The 25,788-nt window shown below is 41.5% G+C and overlaps 1 protein-coding gene across 2 annotated transcripts in view; it reads right to left on the bottom strand.

Moving 5' to 3' along the window:
- MSRA (methionine sulfoxide reductase A) overlaps positions 1-25,788 on the bottom strand; it is a 443,442-nt gene that overhangs the window by 161,264 nt on the left and 256,390 nt on the right. The gene's annotated exons all lie outside the window — the stretch shown is intronic.

The following is a 25,788-nucleotide window of genomic DNA, read 5'->3' as shown; positions in this document are numbered from 1 at the left end:
TTCCTTATTTTACAGTGTTAGAATACAGTAAATAATAGAACCCTCCATACATATCATCTCTCTATTTAAATTTGTTTTCCATCTCTTTCTGGTCACCTTATGTGTGGTAAAGAATTTAGCTTTGCCCAAAGAGATCCCTGCCTTGGTCTCTGGAAGGTAATCTGTGTCACACCTTATAGGAATGTCCTTCTTTAAGGCAGGCCGGCCACAGCAACAGTCTTAGGGTGGAAGCTGGCCCCTTGGAATCTTAGGGTCCAGATGGCCACACCCAACAGTGTTAGGATCAGGGCTGGCTACGCCAGACACACCAACCATGTGCTGAGACTGGGGGCTTTGGGTAATACAGAATCAGCTGACCTGAAGACTGAGTTCAACCAGGTGGGCAATCCCATCAATCATGCCTATGTAATGAAGCCCCAATAATAACTCTGAACATCAAAGCACGTGGGAGCTTCCTGGTTGACAATACTCTTTGCGTGTTGTCACAGATGGATGCCAGGAGGGTAACACATCCTGACTGCATGGGAGACAACACAGGAACTTGGCACTGGAACCCTTCCAAACTCTGCCCTATGTGTCTCTCCGGTTGGCTGATTTTGATTTGTATCCTCTCCCTGTGATAAACTGTACCTCTGAGGGTAACTGTTCTCAGTGAGTTCTGTGAGTCCTAAATGATCAGACCTCACAGTAGTTTGGGAATCCCTTGAACTTCACCTTAGTTTGCAATAGCGTTTGCCCGTAGGTGGTGATCTCACTTTAATTCTCACAATGATTTTACTGATTGGAAAACTGAGATACTTAGAAGTTACATTTGCCCAAGGTCAAATGGAGCTAGTGAATTTCTGAACCATAACCTAAAAACCTTCTGGGTTTTTTTGTCCAGGAGTCTGTCCAATAAACAAAGCAAAGAAAGCAAAGTGAACATGAATCCAGAAAAGAAAAAAAAAATCTATTCATTATCTTTCATCTCTTTTTGATATTTAATTTCTGATTGTAGAAATAATAATTTGCAAACAATATGAACCTTAAAAAATGTACAGAAGTATAAAAAAGAAAATAAAAATCACATATTATATTCTGACCACATACGGTAAGTACATTCAATATGTTTTACACATCACTTTCTGGATATGCACCAGATACACACGAGTGCATGTGTGTTCATACACACACACACACACACACACACACCATGCACAATTTGCTTTATTGTAATCATGGCATCATGCTTTTTTTCCACTTACCAGCATGTTGTATTTTCCCATATCACTGGAATTTTTAGGAAATGCCACTTACAATGACTATATAACACTCCAAAGATGGTTGTACTATTATTCAATCATCCCCTGTCATTGGGGTTTTACACTGAATCCTATTTTTATCTATCAGTGTAAATATCTTTCCACATTTCCAAGACTGCCTCAAGCCACAGTTACATAAGTGGGATTTCTAAATCAATGCTTACAAACATTTTTAAGTTTCTTTCTATCTAGTGCTTAGCTGCTATTCAGTAAAGTTGACCCAATTTTCTCTCCCCATTGGCAGCACATTTCAGGGCCAGTCTCAGTCACTATTATAATGTTTTTAACTTTTACCAATTTATAGCGGGACAATAGTGTCCTATCATTTTATTTTCAATGAGTTTAGTTATTAGTAAGGTAAAAAAAAAATGTCATGTTTATTAATTTTAATTTATTTGCTCTAAGTTTTGTAATACCCTTTTTATATTGGGTTATTCATATTTTAAATGAACTGGTCATTTTATATAATTTTAATTCAAAGATTACAGTCATGGAAGGAAGCAAATAAACAGATTTTATACTCACAGATATGAAAAGAATTATGGGAGAACTAGGGGAGGAAGATACACTAAATATAAAAATCATGTTATTGTAAAACCACTTTTGAGCCCACTTTAAAATCTTATTATTTTGTATTTTGAAATGTTTGAATGAATGATTTAACAACATAAGAATTAAACTCTCTAAATATTACAATAGCAACAATATGTAACAAGCATGACAAATGTATTTGGGAAGAAAAGCATAGAAACCACATTAGAAATCTAGGTAAAAGATGTAAACAGGCAGTGCACATAGGAAGAAATAAATGTAAATCAAGATTGAAAAGTGCCCAACATTTCTAGTGATAAAAGCAAATAAAGGCATATTGAAACATGAACATACCATCTCTTATTACATTTTGTAAAACCACTTAAAAATGTATCTAGTGCTAATGAGGAGACTGTAACACTGGCACTCTTACTTGGCTGGTGACAGCATAACTAACCATGCCCTTTCCAAGAGCCACAAAGATGAAAATTAACTTGCCTTCACTAAGTGACCCAGAAAATCTACCTCAAAGATACAACCCCAAATAATGGAAAAGATATGTACGTGCGAAAAAAAAAAAAAAATTTCACTCCATCATTACTACAATAGTGGAGTACTATAAGAAATCCAAAAGTCAAATAAAAAAGGAAACCAAGTATGGGATAGCCACATGATGAAGTATCATGTAACCATTAAAATGCAATGTCCTAACCCTAGTGAAAACTGTTACCATTCACTGAAGTCTGACAAAATGGCAACCACTTTACTTACTTGATGTTCTTTAACGCTCACAGCAAATTTTTTCCCAACTTTTTTCTACTGTGGAAAACACACATAACAAAATGTACCATCTTAACCATCTTTTAAGCATACGGTTCGGTGGCATTAAGTACATATCACCACCATTCATCTCCAGAACATTTTCATCTTGCAAAACTGAAACTGTATCCATCAAACACAAAGTCCTCATTTCTCTCCTACCCTCAACCCCAGGCGACCACCATTCTACTTCCGTCTCTGTGAATTTGACCACTCTGGGTACCTCATAAAAGTGAAATCATACAGTGTTTTTCACTCAGCATAACGTTCTCAGGGTTCACCCGTTATAGCGTGTGTGTCAGAATTTCCTTCCTTTTTAGGCTGAGTAATATTCCAGTGTGTGGACAGACCACATTGGGTGTATCCATTCATCTGTCAGTGGACATTTGGGTTGCTTCCACCTTTTGGCTACTGTGAATAACGCTACTATAAACACGGGCATACAAATATCTCTCACAACCATTTTACAAGAGAAGTGCAGCCCCCCTTTTAAAGATGAGGCAGCTAAGTCCTCTCCACAGGTTTTCTCACACAATATCTAACAACCAGTAAGTAGCAGGATCTAGTGAAGAGTCAACCAGTGAAGATCTCATTCTATGACCACAGTGCAGCCTCCTGATCGAAGATCCCTGAAGCCACCAAGTGACAGCAAATGTCACATAGGCAGTGGCCCAGATGAGAAATCACAGCTGTGGGGTAATTGACATCCAGGCTGTCAAAACTATTTTCCCGGATTAGGCTCTTCTTTTGTGGTAACAATATGGGGTCAGGAAAGATTTCCGCAAACATTTTCAGACATAATCTGGGCACTGACATTATTTGTGGAGAGGTTTAAAGAAGCTTGGTTGTTTAAAAGAAACTACTACCATTAAAATTCAACATCCATCTGCATTGACAAACAGTGGGGAGAAGCCCTCGTCAAACTCACCTTTAAGTTTCTTTATTTTATTTCTCCAAAGTACAAGAGTCTGTGTAAAAATACACAGTGCAAATGATCAAAAGGATTAAGGGGCTAGGAACCACTTAAAGAAATGCCCAGGCCTCCAGGAACTCACCAATGTGCTAGGCTAATTTGATTCCCGAGACCAATCTGCAAATACTTTCTGGTGCTTCCAGAGATAAAAGGCTATATCTTAAAAATACTTTGAGCTGTTTCTTCATGTAACATCGTGCAAATAGCATGATAGATGTGATGTGCAAACGTGCTTGTTAACAATGAGCAGCAGCGTTAGAGGTGTTTTAACACTCTTTTAACACTGTTGTTCAAAAAAATCTTGAAAGGAAATGAAAAGGACAAATGTCTTCTCTGAGCATTTCCCAGTGTGGCCTTAACCCCGTGACCCCAAAGAAAGGTGAGTGGATGCAGAGGGGTAGGTTATGGGCAGTCCATTCCTTGTAAGACAAAATATCCCAGAAGAGATATAAAGGAGTGTCCTGGGCGCTGAAAAATCAGGCACTCCAGAGTCATCTAGAGCTTTGTGGGAGCCAAGTCATCTGTGGAACCAGGCATTTTCAAGGAGAACCCCAAAATAAATTAGCCTATCTTGAAAGTCCTATGTCACAGCTTTCCATCCCATAGGGAAAATGTTATCTTCAACTCTTCCAGGTTAGGGCAATGAGTTTTCGCTACTGTCAGGCTGGTAAGAAGGAAAGAGAGAGCAGGAAGGTGGCCTCCCCAGTAGATGAGAACAGGAGAGAGCTGGGAAGCTGGCGAGATGCAGGGGAGTGCAGGGGAGCGTAGCAGGGGGCAGTGCTGTGTGCTGGTGAGCAGCACCCACTCAGGAGTCAGACTGCATGGGCCGCCATGCTGGCTCTGCCACTTGGCGAGCACGTGACCTTGGCGGGACCAGGGAGAGAAAAGAAGGGTGGTTCAAATCAGAGCTCCCTGGCATAGGAGCCAGGTCTTCCGCAAGAGGCCCATGCTCATTTTTGAAGGCCCTTTATTCTACTTAACCACTCTGTGCCTCAGTTCCCTCATCTGCAAAATGTGGAATTAGAACAGTGCCTGACACAGAGGATATCAGTCTATCTAATGCTCTATGCCTCATGATCAAACGTTGTATTATAATTATTCTCTACTCAGCTGGGATGTAACGGGAAAAGTCTGAAATTAAAGTCACAAGAAGTAACTTAAGCCACAGTTCTAACAAGTAGTTTGACACTTTTTTGACTGTGATCTTGAGTCTCCTACTTTTCTGGATGGAACTAAAAATAACGTCTGCTGGAAGAGTCATCAAGATTAAATGAGGTCATATGTGGGAAAGTTCTGGGGAAGAGTAAAGCTCTCTGTACGTAAATATGAGGCTTCTATGGTTATTTCCCCTTTGTGTTTCCTGAACAGGGACGCCTTCCCCATAAGGACTAAATTCCAAGAGAAAACACACGATATAAGGAAGCTTCCAACTCATCAAACTAAATTTTACTTCTGCGAGCATCTAATTCTGATTTTATTCATGCGTTCATTCTAGAAATATCAGTTAAGTGTCTGCAGGTACTGACGCAGGGGCTGAGGTGAGGTCCCAGCTGACACATTCCAGCCCCGGTGGGTACTGTAGTCAGGCTTTCGTCCACACCAGGCAAGGACCCTGATTCTCACTCTTTTGATGGACTGTGATGAATCACGTGTGATTCACTGTAGAATCAGAACTAAAAAAAGACAGGGGTTCAATGAGAAAGTTCTTAATTCAGGTAAAAAGAAGCAAGCCTCTGGAAGCAGGTAGGAACCTCGCCTCCCTGGACACGCTGTTTCCTACTGTGGTATTATAGCTGCCGACAATGTCTTTTGGACAAGAACCTTTATCCGACAGAGTCAATGGTATTCAGGAGACAGTGCAGAGCGGAAGGCCCCCCACCGCCCCCTGGCCTGCAGGCTTCACAATATGTGAGGCCACCTCTCTCAGGTCAAAGCCAAATGACCACAGGCCAGCAGGCGGCAGTCAGGAGTGGTCAGAATCACACAGCTAGCGTGATAAGCAAGCGAGCTGGGGTTGAGAGTTAGATTCCAAATTCTCAGTAGAAATGGTGGCTCCGCCCCAACAGGGTGGGCAAATCTGACGCAGAGGGATTTCCACAAGGAGAAGGAGCAGGACCACCCATGCCAAGGTCAGCTTGAGCCTGGGAGGAGCTCCTGGCGGTGACATCTCACCTGACCAAGAGGGGTTCCGGAGGCAAGCCAGGCAGCCCAGACTGGCACGCTTTGTGTGGATTCCCAGGTCCCAGTGTGTGAGGAAAAGCCTGGGAGTGAGAGCAGAGCCCCTGCCCTCTGAGCCGGAGAAAGGAAGCCACAGGGCTCCCACTCCCAGTGTCAGGGCTCCTGGGGCTCTTCGCTGCCACTGCGGGGAGGGTTAGGGAAGGGGCCCCCAACCTGTCCCCTGGCAGACACGCTAGCCGCATGGGCACCCCCTGCTGCGAGCAGGGCTTCTGCTTTATCTGCAAGGCAAGGAGAGACCTCCAGGCCTGCTTGCTCCCCTCCCCATGTCATGATCCAGCCACGGGCCACACATCTCAGTCAACAGGGTGCCTGCCTGTCTACACCCAGACTGCCGGGCCCCACTCAGGCCGAGGAAGCATGCAGCAGTGCGTTTGGGCCCAGCTGGCATTCTTGGCTTGCCTCCTGGTCACTCACCAGCGGTGTGACCTTGCCAAGCTCCTTCCTCTCTAAGCTTTAGTTTCCTCATCTGTGAAATGGGGATATTCATAATAGTAACCTCAAGGACTGTTGTGAGGATTAGTTTGATAATCCACAGGAAGTGCTGAGAGTAGTCTGGCTCATCCCATACATGAAAGCCCACCTAATATTAGCTTTATTCGTAATAGTATGGTTAGTATTGTTATTGTTACTACTATCACTCTTATCTCATAATTTGGGGGGGGTGGGTCCTGGGAATCCGTATTTTTACAAGATTCCCCAGGTGATTCTTAATAGTAATGAAAGTGTGAAAACCACTCATCTTGAGCCCAGGGCACGGCCTAAGCAGCCAGCCCTCAACCTCCACTCTTCTGAATCCCAGTACTTGCTGTCTTCATTATCAGGAGGTGCATGGGAGTCCCACAGGCCTTAAGGAAGGAAGGCAGACAGGCAGGAAAGGATGGGTGGGGAGGGAAGGGTGGGGAGGAGAGAGGGGAAGGAGAGCACAGAGGAAAGGAGGAAGGATATCAACCTCTGTTAAAAAATAAACTGAAGCATAATGAACATCCTAAGTGTTTATTTGAGCAAACATCTAAGCACACAGGGCACCAACAAACCGGAACTCTTGATATGTGTTGATGAAGTTAACACTCACAAAAACCCAGAGGTAAGTAATATCATTTCCATTTCCTGGAGGAGGAAACTGAGCTACAAAGAGGTAAAGGAACCCGAAGTCATACAGATATTAAGTGGCAGAAATTGGACTTGAGCCCAGCACAACATGGCTCCCAGACAGACAATGAGAGGGCAGCGTAAGTAAGGTGGGCTTGTGAGTGGGCACCCTCCTTATCAAGACATCAGATCCATGGGCACCTGGGTGGCTCAGTCATTAAGCGTCTGCCTTCAGCTCAGGTCATGATCCCAGGGTCCTGGGATCGAGTCCCATATCGGGCTCCCTGCTCCGCGGGAAGCCTGCTTCTCCCTCTCTCACTCCCCCTGCTTGTGTTCCTGCTCTCACTATGTCTCTCTCTGTCAAATAAATAAATAAAATCTTTAAAAAAAAAAAAAAAGACATCAGATCCATGAGAAAGGAAAAGGCTGTATGGACAGAAGTCAGGGGTGCTTCACGGAAGAAGAGGGGGAGGGCAGCCAGGGCACGGCCATGGTCATAAGCAAAAGCAAGAATTCAAAAAGGATGGGCAAAGAGGCAGGGAGCTCTTCTCTGCCACAGACCTGCTATCACGCCCGTCACTGGAAACGCCTTTTAGCCGGCCCTTCCCCCAAGCTCCCCTGCTCAACCCAATATAACGACAACGTCCCTGAATTTGGACATAGCACTTTGTATCTGCAAAGTGCTTCTGGATCCACAAATTCATTTTAGCTTCACAGCCACCTTCCCTGTGCAATTAGCAAGATTAATATTATTATGTCCGTTTGAATGATAAGAAAGCCAAGGCTTAAAGAGATGGAATAACTTGCTTGGAGTCTCAGAGCTCATAAGCAACTGAGATAACTGAGAATTTGGTCAATGCACTCCACTCCCAGTTCCTTCTCCCACAACTGTCCTCTGCCCTGGCGCCCACAGGAGTCCTTCCCGGCCACCAGGCCTCTCCATATTTGGAGTTATCCCCAATCTCATTTCCCCACACTCTCCCTGAGCTAGACAGTTCTTATCCCCAACTCCACCCCTAGCTGCTCTAGTCCCCCAGCCTGCAGTGCCCTCCCTCCAGCCATCTGTAATCAAAGCCCTCCCCTACTTTCAAGGTCCCATTAGGTGCTGCTTCATCCAGGAAGCCTCCTGGAGTACAGGACCTGGAGAAGAGGCATGAAGTAGGTGGAAAAGCACAGTCAGTGGAATCCTATGGGATCTGCTATGCTCAGATCTGGACTTCGTGACTCGGTCAGGTTCCCTGGGGTCCCTCACCAGGTCACTGTGATGAAAAGAGATGATGTATGTGGCAGGTAGGATCTAGCAATTACCATGGGGGTTACTCAGAAAATGGTGTTTCTCTTCCAAACAGCACTGACCCAGCCCCGCCGCCCCAGATTCTTCTTCACTTGGGACCAATCCCACACCTTGTAACACTTGAGTCCTGACGGTTTTTGAGCACTTACTTAGTTTTTCCATACACAAGTGAACTCCTTGAGAAGGCGAGCCATGACAATGGCTCTCCTCTGTCATCCCCCAGGACTAGGGCCATGATCGGACATTAATAAATACATACAGATCAGAGGATTCTTTGTGCTGAATTTTTCTACCACTTATTTAGCCTTCCTCTGGATAAGTGTCCACACTGGCCCTGGCACTGCTCACCTGCACGAGGACCAGTCCCCTAAATGGGATTATAGATCAATGCTCTACTTTGCCTCTCTGTCCCTAACTGTGGAACTCTTATGATGCATGTTTCTGTATGTTAATGACTTCAAATGGATGCAGCTACTACCCAGAGAAATGTATTAGATGCAACCAATGTAACCTTACTACCTTGCAACACCGTGTTTTGTATGCTCACTAAATTCCTAAATACTTACTGAATGCCTACGAAGTTCCAGGCTCTGCACTAAGTGCTGGGGATTCAATGGTGATAAATGTTAATAAGGTGATAACAAAAACTCCTGCAGCCTGGGTACCGCCTACAGTCTGGGCCCAGGTAAGGAACGGCCCTTTAAAGGAAAAAGACCTGACTTACTTTATTTATCCTACAGGGAAGATGGCAGGGAGAAGTAAGCTATAGTTATTTTTTCATTAAATAATAACCATTTTTCAACTCCCCTCATCTTTCCCAGCCAACAAGACCCATCCAAACCGTTAAACCAAATCAAAGAGCACACAGAAAGATCCAGGTGTTTGAAGGGAAAGGGGGAGCACTGGATGACTAATACCTCCCTTCTCCCATACAAGATTCAAAACACTACTTTCCTCTTGCTAATTAACTACAAAGAGGTAAGATGTCAGCTCGGTTTCATCCCCAGCTCCTGCAGATAGAAAATGTGATTTCCAACAATGTACTCATTATAAAAAAAAATCCTAATACATCAAAATTGGGTGCCCTGTGGAGTTCATTATAGGATTTGAGGAGTGTCTATACTGTCATTTTATCTTCGCTTTTTTTCTTTTGTCTCATCAGTCACTTAAAATGTCCAAAGAGAAATGTAAGCTTTAAAAAGCATCCTATTGATTGAAAAGTAGGAAAAGTACTGTTGAAGCAATTGCAACTTTTTTTTTTTTTTGGCCCACCATGGGGAGACATCGTGGGGAATTTATAATCCTCTGGTGTATATTTAATACAGACACATTCTTTAGAGATTATTCTCTCAAAGGAACGCTATAAACATAGCTGAGCACGTCATAAGAAAATTCCTCAAGAAAACAATAAACGACAACCATTACATTCTTTGCACCGCTGGAGGTTTCTTACTGCTACAAAGCTAACTAGTAGGTAACCAGTCTAGGAGTGAGCAGCTGACTAGTTTCTGTATCCAACCTGCTGGTTATAGAGGCGGACCTTCATACCCTTCAAGGTGTTTGTTCCAGAACATGAAGTATATGAAAGGCTCTTGTCATTGGGTTGATTGATGCCCATTTCCTAGGATAGCACCTACTCTCAACCTACTACCAGGGGGACAAGCATTAGGACATATTAGAAAAACTGACCTGCCCAGAAGGGATCATGGTCCCCTTGCAGCCAAGAGAACAAACACACTTCTGTTAAGTGGCCTGATTAATACTTAAAAGGGTACCGTACACTGAGAAACTGATTTCTCAATGCTGCTAAATGATCCCAAGTCCAAAACGAGGCCTGCTTGTACCTTGGTATCAGTGGGCTTTCCAAGAAGAGTGGTTCACAACCCTACGCCTTCAAATTGCACTTTCTGAAAACTAGTCTCAAACCTCGCACTCTACCCCATTCTGGAATTTGGGTACAGGAGATCTGGAGTCAGGCCCGGGCATATGTATCTTCTTCAAAGCTTGACGGGTGCTTCTGATGCAAAGTTGGGAAAGGGAACCATGAAATTAGGCATTGGATATCTGGAGCTATATCCAGGGAGAGGAAACCAGACAGATGATTTTTTAAACAAAGTATCAGGATTATAAGAGACCTGAAAGTTCAGCTAACCAAATGCCCCATTGTGTTTTACCGCACGGCGACATTCAGGTGACCATTTCAAGTGAGAGGACACATGCTGCTTCACAAAGTATCCACGCCATTGTTGGGCTGTCTTAATTGCTGGAAAGTTCTGCCGTTAAGGAGTCAAACCTTCCTCCTTCTATTCATTGGTCCAGGTTGTGCCTTTTGAGGTCTCATCACTCCTGCACAGTGACTCTTGAAAAGGCTGGAAGCATAGGACATGGTGGTGCAATTAAATGAGCCCTGACTTTGGAGTCAAAAAACCTACTCTTGGGCACATAATTGGCCAGATAAGCAGCAGCTAAGCTTCTCTTTGTCACAAATTCCTCATCTGGAAAATGGGAATACTAAGAGCTGTCCCCATGGATCTTAGAGTATAGTTGAGAGCATTCAATAACAGAAATAAAGGGAAAGCCCTCTGGGAACTTAACGGTAGTAATCAAATACACGGTACCAGGATTAGTCCTTCTATAGCCATATACTACTCATGATGAACACGTCATGATGGCATGAAGTTCACTATGAAAAACCAACAACTTTCAAACTATGAGGATCTAGGTTAATACAAACAGAACAATAAGGACTGGTTTCCAAGCAAAGATGAGTTGCTCTGGGTAGGCTGCCAAGGGCAGGTTTTCCTAAAAGTGTATGTGTTCTGAATCTAAGTGAAAAGACAGCTAGTGAACCCCAGCAATCATGAACTGAAAGGTCTTTAAAACCAAATCAGATTTTTTTTTCATATTCTTCAAACACTATTCTCGACTCATAATAACATGGATGAGAAAAGGCAACCCAATTGAAGCTTGTCATTGCTCATACTGTGGCTGCTTATACAGAATTTCCAGAAGAGCTACTTTAAGGCATACAAAGATAATAATTGCCTATTCATTTTAAACATACACCACATTACAGTTGCTTTTTAAGTTCATGTGGTAGTAGCATATTCTCCCAACTTGAATGGCACATTATTTATAAATACCCCACCCAGGAATGATTTGGCAGGATCCTCCAAGAAGCATGGCTCTGACTTATTTAGATGTCTACATTCATTAACAAGAAATATAACTTCCTGTTTCATTTAAATATTTTTGAGAAGAATGGAACTCTGAACCAAGCCTTTAAATTTTGTACATAATAGCCCCATACTGAAATACTATTTATTGGTGGTCTGGGAAAAGCCTTGGCTTTGTCTCCTTATTTAAATAGTGCCAAAAGTACCAGTTACTTTGTACAAAAAAAAAAAAAAATCAATCCCACAGCCTTATCTTGAAAGCATATCAATAATATGAGCAACCAAGGCTTAATCTTAATGTTATAACTATGTAAATACCAAATAGAAACTCTTTAAAATATCAGCACAATACCAAACCAGCTGATTCTACACATTCAGTCAAATATAGTCTAATTCAGGCATTTTTTTTTAAGGTTTTACTTATTCATTTGAGAGAGTAAACGAGTATGAGCATGAGCAGGGGGAGGGAGAGGGAGAAGGAGACTCCCCTGCTGAGCAGGGAGTCCAATGCGGAGCCAGATCCCAGGACCCTGGGATCACGATTGAAAGATGGCAGACGCTTAACGGACTGAGCCACTCAGGTGCCCTAATTCAGGCATTCTTAATGGGGGTAATAGCACTCCCAGGGGGGAGAAAATTGGCTCTTAAGGGACAAAATCATCTTACATATCAAAATGCTGTGGAGGGCCACAGCATATAAACTAATATATAGTATATCTGTGATATTAAATTTTAATGGGGAATAGAGGGAGACAACTAGGAAAGAAATGGCTAAAAAGGCTCCCTAGGATGGCTATGATTTTTTAAATATTGAGAAACGCTAATCTAATTAATTCAATTAATACATCAGTACAGTCAAAATGGTGACGCAATTTACCATAACTCCTGCCTCATTTTCACTTCTGGGAGGGGTTTGTAATAGAACATGACTGCCAGAGGAGGGATTCATTCATCAAGTACTTACGGTACAACTAGCCTGAGCTCTGAGGACTCTTTGGGGGGCAGCTAACACAACAATGAAGAAGACAGTTCCTAGCCTAGGGGAGCTCACAGTCCAGGAAGGGAGAGAGACGTACATGAGAACGTACAGGATAAAGCAATGGCTGCTCAGAGAGGGGTGTGCTCAGAGTTCTATGGGAGCACACAGGAAGAACACCAAGGTCAGCCTTGAAGAGTCCAGGAAGACTGCTCAGTGGAAAGGATCATTCGGTAAGCTCTACCATTGCCAAACTTGACCCCTAGGCCTCTCTCATTCTTGGCAACTTCGGACTTGGCAACCTGGACATCCAGGCAATCCAAAACACAAATGCGGAGCACTTCCTTAGACTATGTGCCTTTGCCCACAGTTATTTTAACCTATGAAGGGAAACAAGGCCCTCAGCAAAAAATGCATCAGTCCAGGATACTAATACCAGTCACATCATATTAGATGGGTGTATGTCCCAAAACGGGTCCTACAGTAACTAACACCAGAGTCCCAATTTTGGATTTAAGGTAGCTTGTTCCATATTAACCCAAACCTTGCACTGAACTTTTTGTGCCTTGAGATAAATAGTATTCAGTAAGTATAGGTTAATGACAACAATACTTTGTGCAATATATTTTTTTAAAGATTTGTTTATTTTTGAGAGAGAGAGAGAGCACAGGGTAGAGGGGCAGAGGCGGGAAGAAACTTAAGTAGACTCCACACTGAGTGTGAGCCCAATGCAGGGCTCGATCTCATGACCCTAAGATCACAACCTGAGCCAAAACCAAGAGTCAGATGCTTAACCAACTGCACCACCCAGGTGCCCTGTGTAATATTTTTATAGATCACAAAATATTTTCATATACATTAACTAAATCTTCATAGTAACTCCATGTAATACCATATCCATTTTACAGATGAGAAAACCAAGACTCAATGAGGTCAAATTATTTGAATTAAAGTCACTCATAGGTAGCAGAACTCAGTAGGTTTTTTTTTAAATAGTCTTTATTCAAATTTTTTAAAGATTTTATTTATTTATTTGAGAGAGAGAGAATGAGAGACAGAGAGCATGAGAGGGAGGAGGGTCAGAGGGAGAAGCAGACTCCCTGCTGAGCAGGGACCCGATGCGGGACTCGATCCCGGGACTCCAGGATCATGACCTGAGCTGAAGGCAGTTGCTTAACCAACTGAGCCACCCAGGCACCCAACTCAGTAGGTTTGAGCCAAGGCCCCAACCCAGTCATTGACTCCATGGCCTTGATGCTCTTTCCCCATAAACACTGAGGCTGAGGGTAACCACCAAATGATTGTTGCCTATGGCTGCCTATAGATCCCAATTCAACTAGAATGATTGATAAGGGGAATCTCTTAGTCTTGACCAGCAGGGTTATTTATTTATTTATTTATTTGAGAGAGAAAGAGAGAAAGCGCACATGAGTGGTTAGGGAGGGGCAGAGGGAGAAGCAGACTCCCTGATGAGCAGGGAGCCCCATGCAGGGCTCGATCCCACTATCCCAAGATCATGACTTGAGCTGAAGGAAAACGCTTAACCGACTGAGCCACCCAAGTGCCCCACTGATTAGCAGTTCTTTGATGACAGTCAGTAATTAATTTATGAACCCAGAGACAATCCCAAACAAAACCAAATGGCATCAACAATGAAGTGCTGAGACACTATGCCAAGGGCATTGACAGTGCAATCAGAATATTTGGTTTGGATGAACTGTTTAACTTCTCTTGAGTCTCAGGTTCCTCACCTGCAAAACAGTTACAATAAAAATGTCCAAAAATGCACTGCATTACACACACACACTCTCTCTCTCTCTCTCTCTCTCTCTCACACACACACACACACACACACACACACACACACACACACAGAGGCTTTGTTAACTCTAAAGTGCTCCAATACTTAGTTCCCTCTTCTCATTCTCTCTCTCCCATTCTGGGACAAGGCGAGTAATTTAATAAATGTGAGCCTGAGCCATGGCTATATGCACAGCACTAAGCCAATGATATGAGAAATCCAAAGACACATGATACAGAGCCTGCTCTTGGGGAACCCAGAGAAACACTACAAGGCAAGGTAGAAAGTCTTAGGTGCCATTGGAGAGGTTCAGGTTAGTGATTTGGAAGTTTGAAAGGAAAGAGAACAGGGAAGGTGTCATAGAGGAGGTGCATGTGAACTAGACATTAAGAAATGGGTACTATTTAGGCATACAGAGATGAGACTATGGTATTTAGGATGATGAAAATGACAAGCACCACAGTGCAGAGAAGGGAAACCACAGAATGGATGCAAGGGCCCCAGTTAACTGATCCACACCATTCCATCTGGCAAACATGGTGGCCAATGACCACAGCACCAGAATCCATGCGGCTCTCTCTGGTACACCTGCACCCTTCCGCTCCCACCAGTTGAAGGCTACCTTACCAAGTTGGTTGTATTTGTTCTCAAACCTGCTTATTAGACCAATTGTACTTTATGTTGTAATTATAAAATGTAACTAAATATTACATACAGAAGAAAAGAGTTTTGTTTCTATTAAGAATTAAGCTGAGTTTAGAAAAAATAAAAGGAAGTTGTTCAAAAATACTATGACATTAAGCGTTGGAAAGACTACTACATAAGATTGGGAAGGATGGTTGTCAGGGGCTGTGGAAAGGGAGAAATGGGCACTTAGTGCTTAATAGGGACAGAGTTTCAGTTTTGCAAGATGAAGAGTCCTAGAGTTGGATGGTGGTGATGGTTGCACAACAATGTGAAGGAACTTAATACTTATAAAACTGTACCCTTAAAAATGGTTAACTTGGTATATTTTATGGTATGGGTATTTTACCACAATTAAAAAGAAAATACAAAAAAGAAGATTGGGGAGGAAATCATAAAAATCTAGATAAACCCTACGTTCAGATTGCTTCACACACATCTAAGTTCTCACTTGGTTTGAAAGAAGCCAAAACTAGAAATTGTAGATAATAATAATCAGGGCAAACAGTTAGTGCTTATTCTGTACAAAACACAGTTCTAAGCAGTTTACATATAATGACTTATTTAATCCTCCCAACAAGCCAGTAAGAGAGGGGCTATGATACCCATTTTAGAGATGAGGATAATTAGGCACAAGAGGTTAAATGGTATGACCAGGATCACAGGACTGATAAGGAGCAGAGATAGAATGCAGAGATAGAATGCAGATGCAGAGAGTCTAGCTCCAGAGACTGCACTCTTACCCACCCCCACCCTCACTGGGCTAGGGAAGGAAGATAAGGAGGCACTCCTGAGAGAGGCTCTCCATCAAAGGAAAGATACTGACCCCAAATCCAAAGGTTGGCACAAGAAGGTATGTTTATTTGTCTATAAAAAAAAGGTTTCTGTAAACCATTTTTTTTTTTTAATGATTCACCCTCCCTTTAATGGATTTTCCTATTTAACCAATAATCATCCCCCAAAAAAGCAGTGGAGAGGACATTTCTACTATATTCATCCTAACTGGAGCCGAGATACTAATGCAGCCCAGGAGGCAAGCAGCCAGCCCACCCCGGTTTTCCACAGGAAGGAATGGCTTCAGCTGCTAAAGCATGACAAGAGCCAGCAGTCCCCCGACAAGCACAGAGACGATGGAGACAGCACTGAAGTCAGCTGATAACGATGTGCACTTTTTACATGACAAAATGTAGGATTCATTGTGTGCCACTGGAACCTAAGAGAATGTCTGGATGCATCTCGCGTGGTTTATTGGAACAGAAACTCTTGTAAGAAATCTTTTCTAAGCAAGGAGATAGCCGTGTGTGTGTGTGTGTAAGGTGAATACCTGTACATACAATGTGTCTGCATCTATCATTTGAATTGGCTGGGCATTCAGGGAAGTCTTCTGGGCTAGGTTTAAGCAAGCTCCTGGAACCAAGAATGGGATTTTCCCTCCTTTTGTCTTCAAAAGCAGTCTGCAAGCACTATGCATTTTCCAAGGGTCAGCACTGACCTATTTTTTTTTTTTTTTTTGGCAGGGGTCAGGTGGAAGGAATTTAGTCAAATCAAATCAAGTGTTTTCATTAACAAACTGTACAGAGGAGTTGCTGGGAGCTATGGAAGCAATATGTTTTTCTGTTTTTGACAGAGAACTCTGCATTCCAGGATCAAAAGTATAGATTTGGTGGCAAGAGAGTGAGTTGGTAAGAGCTGCATTAAAGATTAACTTCGGCCCTGTGTGGGCTATTTCAGTGGTAATGGGGTCTAGAGGCAAAGACTGGATTGAAGAGGCATCTCCACTCTTCTGGTTTACCCTCACCCACATCGCCATCCATCACTGATCAGAGAACAGAGAAGAATGTGCTGAAGGCTGTGGGTGCGTCACACAAGCACCACCGTGACTGCTTCCAATATCTGGGGCCGCACAGACAATGGGGCTGGTCACGAGCGGGGCACACAACAGACACCCATCCCCCACATGGCAATGGCGCTGGCAAATACGAGCTTCTCTATGTCTGTTAATATTGAAAAACACCTGGATAAATGAATTTTATAGTTTTCATCTTAGTAGATACCCATTATGGAAGGTCAGTATAAATTACATTCCTTAAGCACCGAAATAACTAATGAAAATAAGCCCAAAGTGACTTTCAAAATCGAAATTTCAAGCTGCAGAGACATCAATAACTATTTCTGTACTACGTTCTCCATCTTAGCCCTTCTGCAAATTAGGGATAATTGTACTTGCCAGACACTTACTTCAGAGGTTGGTGAGAGGATAATGTTTGTAAAACTTGTTGGGTTTTGTGGATGAAAGGTTTCTGATTAGTAAAAATTGTAAATTATTACTATTCATTAGAAAGAACAAATGAATTATTTCAGCTCCTAATGCATCTCTGACATCCACATGCTATTGTACACAGGAAGATAGTCTTGAAGAACACACCCTGTTCGCAGCACCGCTATTAAACAAAACTACATCCCTCTACCTTAAAAAGAACACTTTAGAGCAGCCTGAAAACCCTGAAAAGTAAGTCCCATATTTCTTTGTCCCTTTATCTAAAAAGCAGGAAAAAAATATAATTAGAAACGTGGATAAGAAGCCTTCACCATTGTGCTTGGCTATAAGCTTCAGATGTTTGGATCCCAGCTCGATAATGGCCATCGTCTTGATCAGGGCCCTTCACAAAGCAGCCTCCTACTTCACAGACAGGGTGGGGTCAAGGTCTCTGACACAGAGAATAAAGTAAAATTCTCCACAGAGGAGTCACTCCATAGAACCCAGGTATTGTGTAGATTTGATACCATTTTCCCCTGTGACACACGCCGGAAATCATCCCTCAAAGACCATTTCTTATCTGCAGCATTTTCTAAGGTATGTTATATATGGTCTAGTTGTTCTTACATTCACTGCACTTGTATTGCTTCAGGGCTCTGTTTCCTCAACATCATACAGTTGAAGCCTTGGGTGCTACTTAGTAAGTCCTGACACTCCCATGCTTATGCCACCTCAGTCTGTTTGTATCCAATTATCTAGGAGGGTGGAAATTGGAAAATTATGTTCACATCAACATTCTCCAGTAATTTGCATTAAATCCATCCTTTTTGATATATATGTTAAACTTCGTTATTCAACATCTCCAGGGACAGAGAGGGAGAGAAAATAAGGAAGAGGATGAGGAGGATGAGGAGGACAAGGAAGAGGAAGGGGGTGGGAGGTGGAGGGGAAGGAGAAAGAATAAGGATTGGCACATACAGATTTAAACTAAGTAGCTTAGAGCTATTATAATTCATTGGCAATTATGATAGAAAATGCTTTCTTTGGCAATTTTCTTTGGTAGCAGCCTTATCAAGATAAAATTCACATACCACACAATTTACCCATATAAAGTATGCAGTTCACAGAGTTGGGCAACCATCCCCACAATCAATTTTAAAACATTTTCAGTGCTCCAAAGAGAAACTCCATACCCTTTCATTCTTATCCTCCAAACCCTCCATCCCCTCCTAGGCAACCACTGATTTAATTTCTGTCCCTATAGATTTCTAGATCTTAGAAATACACACATTTCAAATACAAGGAATCATACACTATGTGGTCTTTTGTGACTGGCTTCTTTCACTGTCACTGTTTTCCAGGTCAACCATGTTGTTACATGTGTCAGTATTTTGTTCTTTTTTATTGCCAAATAATATTCTATTCTATGTATATGCCACACTTTATCCATTCTCCAGCTGATGGACATTTGAGTTGTTTCCACTTTTTGGCTACAATGAGTAGTCAAACCATGCTGGTATGAACATTCATGCACAGGCTTTTGGGTGGACGTAGATTGTTATTTCTTTAGGAGAGGGACTGCTGGGTCACACAGTAACTCTATGTTTAACCTTCTGAGAAATGGCCAGACTGCTTTCCAAAGTGACTACACCACTTTCCTCTCCCACCAGCAAGGTATAAGGGTTACAAATGCTTTTTTGACTTGAGATTTATTAGATATAAGTATCAAAAAAAAAAAAACCTTAAAAATTAAATAAGTCAAAAAGAAGAAATTACAATAAAATTTTTAAAATACTTAAAGCCAAATTACAATGAAAACACTACAGTTGACCCTTGAACAACATGGATTTGCACTGTATGGGTCCGCTTATATGCAGATTTTTTTAAATAGTGTATAGTAAGTGTATTTTCTCTTCCTTATGATTTTCTTAACAACATTTTCTTTTCTCTAGCTTACTTTATTGTAAGAACAAAGTATATAATACACCTAACATAGAAAACATGTATTAATGCACTATTTATGTTACCAATAAGGCTTCTGATCAACAGTAGGTTATTAGGAGTTAAGTTTGGGGGAGTCGAGTTATATGTTGATTTTTGACTGCATGAGGGGTCAGTCCCCCCAACCTCCCTTTCTTTCAAGGATCAACCATACTATCAAAACTATTGGGGGCTGCCTGGGTGCCTCAGCTGGTTAAACGTCTGACTCTGGATTTCAGCTGGGGTCATGATCTCAGGGTGGTGAGACTGAGCCCCACACTGGGCTCCATGGTGGGCATGGAGCCAGCTCAAGATTCTTTCTCTCCTTCTGCCCCTCCCTCTCCCTCTAAAAAAAAAAAAATGATTGGGAGGCAGCAAAACTGGTTCTTTGTTGGATATTCATAACTTTAATTCAATTATATAATGAGGAAGGAGCAAAAATTTAAAATATCAATGAACAAGTTAGAGAACAATAGAATAACAAAAATATTTAAGGGAAGGAACCACAAGAGGGAAGCATAAACTAATGAAACATAAACATTTAATATAAAGACTCCTGAAGCTAAAAACTGATGAAGAAAAAAGGAGAAAGTACAAATAAACTATATTACAAATAAAATTGGGCCATAACTACCAATGCAGCAAAGAAAGATGAGAAAACACTATAGTAATTTTATGTCAACAAAAATATAACTTTCCAAAAGTGACGCACAAAGAAAAAGAAAGGCTGATTTCTCTTTAATAGCCATTTTTAAAAAATGGATTGCTAGTTAAAAAAAAATCTTCTCCAGAGGGAAACATAAGGCCTGAAGGGCTTTACAGGTAAATTCTATAGAATAATCAAGAAATGGATAATCCAAATCTTAGACACTCTCTTAAAATATTAGATAAAAGGGGGAATGCTCTCCAACAGATTCAGTGAGGTTGGTATAACTCAATACTAAAATCAGACAAGGACAGTATTAAAAAAAGAAAATTATAGGCCAATCTCATTCATGAACCAAGTTGCAAACTCCAAACCAAAATTAATAACAAATGAACCCAGCAATATATTTAAAAGCTAAACTTCATGGCCAACGTAGGTTTATCTCAAAAATTTCATCAAAATCATGGCCAGGAATTTTTCATCAAAGTTGATAAGGTGATTCTATGTTAGAATGGAAGAGTAAAGGGCTAAGGACAGCCAAGACTCTCCTCAAAAACTAGTTGAAAAGACCTGTCTTACCAAATATATAATTAATAATTAAGATGATGCATTGGTACAGTGATGGATAAATCAAGCTAAGGAACAAAATAATAAGCCCAGAAAGAGACCCATGCAAGTATGAAAACTTACTATATGACAAAGGTTACATTTTAGACCCCCAGAACAACTGATCATTCATAAAGGCAAAGATAAAACCAGATCCTCACATTAAAAAAACAAAAATCAATTGTATTTACATGAAAACTTTTTCATGTAAAAGGCAAAACTCCTTTATTATCTTCTAGAAGCCAACAGATGGGAAGATATTTGTGATCCTAGGTTAAGGAATCTAGGCAAGATACAAAATGCACAAACCATAAGAAAAAAGTTTCATAAATTCAATCATCAAAATTAAGAACTTCTCATCGAAAGACAATAAAGAATTTTTAACAGACTATATTAAAAAACTTTAAATCAGGAAGGAAAAAGACAAAAATCACAATAGGATAATTAGCAATAAGTCAAAACAGGCATTTCATGGAAGAGAAATAAATATATGAAGTATATTCAATAAATATATGAAAATTACTTGTATCTCATTAGTAATTAATAAAACACAAGTTAAAACCACAAGATGCCATTTCATGCCTATAGAATCAGCAAAAAATTTATACCCTGAGAAAGGTTCATCCTACTTTGTAAATCAAGAGCTGCAGACACTCTACAACTCAAAATTCCAGAAGGACCTATAGATACTCTTATACAAAGGCACTGGGAATGTGTAAGGATGTACAAAATGACACTGTTTATAATAGGGGAAAAAAGTGGAAACAACCCAATGTCCATCTACAGGAAAATGAAAAAATAAATTGCAGCCTGGCCAAACAATAATATGCCATCAGCAGAAAAGCAGTGATGAACTACAGCTATGTGGTTCAATGTGGATGAATCTCAGGAATAAAACATTGGCTGAGAAAAATAATTCATGCAAGAATCCATACAGTATGACACCACCTATGAAATGGTCCTAACAGGCAAAGCTAAATAATATATTGCTTTGGGATACACAAGCAGGTGGCAAAACTACAAAAAAAGCAAAGAAACAATAAAAACCACACTCAGATGGTGGACAATGTTGGGAAGAAGGCCAGGGGATCCAATGAGAGAGGGGCATGCCAAGGGCTTCGACATTACCGGTCAAGTTCTAGTTCTTAAGTTGAATGATGGGTTCCTTTTATTAACAGGCTTTACAAATTAAATTGACTTTATATAATCCCTTTCATGGATCAAATATTTAATTTTATTTTTAAAGAAATATCTGTAATGTCCTTAGAATATCATCAGACTTATATCTGTTTTTATTGGAAAAAAAAAAACTTTGGATAGTAACCTTTATTTTTCATTTTAAGGGCAAGTTATTCTGCATACCTCACCTAAGCATTTAACTTTAATTATACATACAGGCATGCAAGTTAATTACTAGTCTACTAAATTTTTTTAAGTTGTATTGTGTCAATCCAGAACTGAAAATAATCATTCATTAGAGAGCCCATGATTCAAAACTTTTTCCCGTTCCCTTTATTTCTTCAGAAGCCTTGTAAATGATAAAACCCAAAAGGTAGCTTGGAGGATGGTCAATGACTCTTGGAAAGTCTCTTCTAGGATGTTAAATAGGATTGCCTTTTGCGGTAAACCTTAAAATGAACTACGTATTTTCCTATTACAAGCAATGCTTTCCTGGAATGACTGGGTTAAAAAATCAGGATTTGAGATGACAGCTGTATTGTTCATAGCTGGCAAGGTCCGAAGACTTCCTGATGATGGCCTTCTGAGAACACTCTAACTCCTCTTCCCAACGTGGGCCATCTTCAGGCCAGGAAGCTTGGAGTTGGAGGGGAAGACATGGTTAGCTTCTTCATGCTCTGCTTTATCCTCTTTCTCTGTCATCCTGACCCTTCCATTGTTGAGCCCAGAGAGAGAGAGAAGATAGGGGAGAAAGAACTCAGCCCTATATGGTAGGTGATATTTGTAATCTGTGTTATGGACTGAATTGTGTCCCCTCATAACTCATACATTGAATTCTAACCCCCAGGTCCTCAGAACGTGATTATATTTGAAAGAAGATCTTTAAAGAGGTAATTAAGGTAAAATGAGGTCAACTGGGATGGTCCCTAAATATGACTGGAATCATTATAAAAACAGGGAGATTAGGACACAGACACACACAGGGGTCATACCAAGTGAAGACACGGGGAGAAGACCACCATCTACAAGCCGAGGAGAGAAGCCTCAGAAGAAACCAACCCTGCCACCACCTTCATCTTGGTCTTCCAGCCTCCAGAGCTGTGAGATAATGAATTTCTATTGTTTAAGCCACCCGGTCCATGGATTTTGTTATGGCACTCCTATAAAATTAATACATCTGGTATTGAGGTTCCCTCTGTATGTGGCCAATGGGTAATTAAAGCTTCTTTTCCTCTCTGGGTAATTTGGTAGGTTTCTGGGGATCCTCCCTTTGAGAACCTCTGGCCACTGCTCCCTAGAAGCAGGCAGGGCCTCTCCTCTGTCTGCCCCAGCCAGCTGCTTACTACTGCCCCTGCCTGCTCCTAACCTCTGGGCTTCCAGCAATCCACCCCACAGATTTCTCTGTAGAACTCCTTTTGTCCCTCCACGGGGTCCTCTTGGGAGAGATACTTCGTAAAAGATCCCAGACTGGCTTCCTAGCACAGGGTTCAATTCTGGAAAACACACACCTTTGCGTCACCTTGATGGAAGCATAACTCAATCCCGTCCCACAGTAGCCCCGGTTACTATGTCTTCTTTCCATTGCCAGCCAGCCAGCTCTTGCTGCAGCCTTGGCCTTTGCCCTCCATGGGAACTACACACCAATCCTTACATTTCCCAAACTCTAGGAGCAGATGTGAAATTCTCCAGGTTACCTCCTTGAGGCTTCCTTCACTTGGCTTGAGGTCACAACAAGGTATCCACTTTACTGGCTCTCCCTAGGTACTGGGTGGCAGAGGATGCCTCATTTTCCAACATGCCCTTCAAAGAAATCCTCGCTCTCAACTCTTCATACCCCTCTCTCTAATGCTGGTATAAACATTTTTAACAATTTCCTAGAAGGTCCTCTATCAGTGGTCTAGAACCTCCCTCTAGAATGTGGGGCTTGGCACCACCTCCATTGTTCTAGGTTCTGGGGCTCCGCTGATTTTGGTGAGTAGAAGTTAACAGCCAGTTTCACCTCACTTTCCCACTGCCTACTTCCCTGGATGATATGAAGGAATCCATCAGTAAAAGTGACTGAGAGGCAGAGGCCACACATAGGCCGACAACAGGGGTGTGGGGGCTGGCTCACTACAGTTTCTCCTCTCTGCAGTTTGGCTGGATGATTTATCCCCAGCGAGTGTAGCTGTTCCCTACTCCCCATGGAACAAGGTAGAAGAACCAACCTGTTTCTCAAAGAGAATAACCTAGAGAATAACTCAAGAGGCCAAGGGATGATGAAGCCTGGTGGTAGCTGATGGAAGAGCCCTGAAGCCCAACCTTCTCAGGGGCAGGAGCTGAATTGCATTCTGTCTTTGAACTCCAAGCAGCTAAGGTCAGTGTCTTCTGGGTAGCCGGTGATCACTGAATGCTCCTTAAATGGAATTCTAAATATATGAGCCACTGAGAGCCTGACTACCCCGGAGTTTGTGAAGGAACTAGTGAAAATAGAAGGCAACTGATGAATTTTCATGATCTTTTTCACTATTTAAAAACACATTTTAGTATCCGTGGGAAATGATTCAATGCCAGAATATTACACTTACGCTGCGCGTGTGCGCCACATGATTTCACCACAATCTCCCCTTCCTGCCAGGCTTTCCCACCACTTTGCTAGCACTGTTCCTCACACACACGTGGTGCTTCTCTCCAGACCACTTCTGCCCCATCACCCTCCATCTGTCCAGCATCAGCTCCCACATGACTCCTTGCTCATCCCCACTCCTCTGAGTTGTCACCTGGATCTGTCCTGTGGTCCTCGGCACTTTCTCCCTTAAATTAGAATTATCTTCTACTGAGCTACTTGAATTACAATATAGTTATGTCTTATGAACTTCTGTACCCCTCATAGGACCCACATTGACACATACGTATAACAGCATTTAACAAGTATGAAAAGAATGTTGGTATATGTGTGTGTTTTAACAATGTACATAATTTCTTCTTCACGGATGGGAGACAGGGACAAAGAAGGTTAACTCATACCTTTGATTTATAGGTTTGGCCACAGTTATTGAACAGTAAAACAAAGTGGTGATTTTTTTTTTTATGTTTTTTTTTCCATAAAGTAAAAATATGCAAAGAAATGCTTATAAACATTTTTGTAAATCTGCTATTCCCCCATTAGCAAATCATAGCTCATATCGAGTCTACAATAATGAGTAAGATAAATTTGATCATCTTATGGCAACACTTCTCTTGTGAGCCAGCCTTTATTATGACAGGTGTTTGGTTTTGTTTTTAATTTGTTTTTACTTTTGTATGGTAATCAGATGAAATGTCTGAAGACCTATACAGCTATTTGCTTATTCTTCTTGCAAAGTCTCAGAAAGCACACTTTTTATCCAAATTGATGTCCCTAAGTATTCAAATCTTGTTACATTTTTAAGTTCTATTTTCTTACGGAGATTGTTTTCAGACACATACTTTCAAATGAAATGGGATTAAGGAACAAGAACTTTGACTTGTGTGTGTATGAAATGAAAACATAGGGAAGGAACACATCTGGGGTTTTAGACACACACCAATAACCACCCAGTTAAATATTATAATCCTAAACTTGCATTCACATCCTACTTTATGGTTAGCCAAGCACTGTCACATGCGATGGCACACATCGCTGGCTATCCAACAGCTATCCACTCGCCACATTTTCCTTGCTTACAGAATACCAATAATGGTAGGCAGTCAGGCAATCGTGGGCAGGCTGGGCCCTTCTGACATACGAGGGGTAAGTTTTAACTGTTCCAATCTTCCCTTCCTGACAACTTTTATAACTAGACCTATTGCATCCCATTCCACTTTTCAGTGACTGGCCTAGGCACAGGCACATGAAACAATTCTAGCCATAGAGATATAAGGGGACGTCTTCTAAGGGACTTCTAAGAAACTCTTCTCCTTCTTACAGAAAGGACACAAATATGGAGTACCAACACCCTTTTCTTGACAGCGGATATTGAAGTTGAGAACCTGGATGCCTGAAAGTATGGCAGCCATCCAGGGCCAGTGAGGGATGCTGCCAAAGCTGAGAATAGCAGAATAGAAAGATGGGAAGAACCTGAATTCTTGATGATTTTTCTTTTTTGAGCCACTAAATTAACTACCCTGGAACTTCTTGACTTCCAGTTATGTAAAAAACAGGACATGTCCCTATTTTTAAGCCAATTTTAGTTGAGATTTCTGTTACTCACTGCCAAAAGTATCTACATATTGGATCT

This window comes from Neomonachus schauinslandi, chromosome 2 (genome assembly GCF_002201575.2).
Source record: "Neomonachus schauinslandi chromosome 2, ASM220157v2, whole genome shotgun sequence".
NCBI classification, from domain to species: Eukaryota; Metazoa; Chordata; class Mammalia; order Carnivora; family Phocidae; genus Neomonachus; species Neomonachus schauinslandi.
Note: the sequence above shows the minus strand (reverse complement) of the source record. Positions and strands in the feature narration are given on the sequence as shown.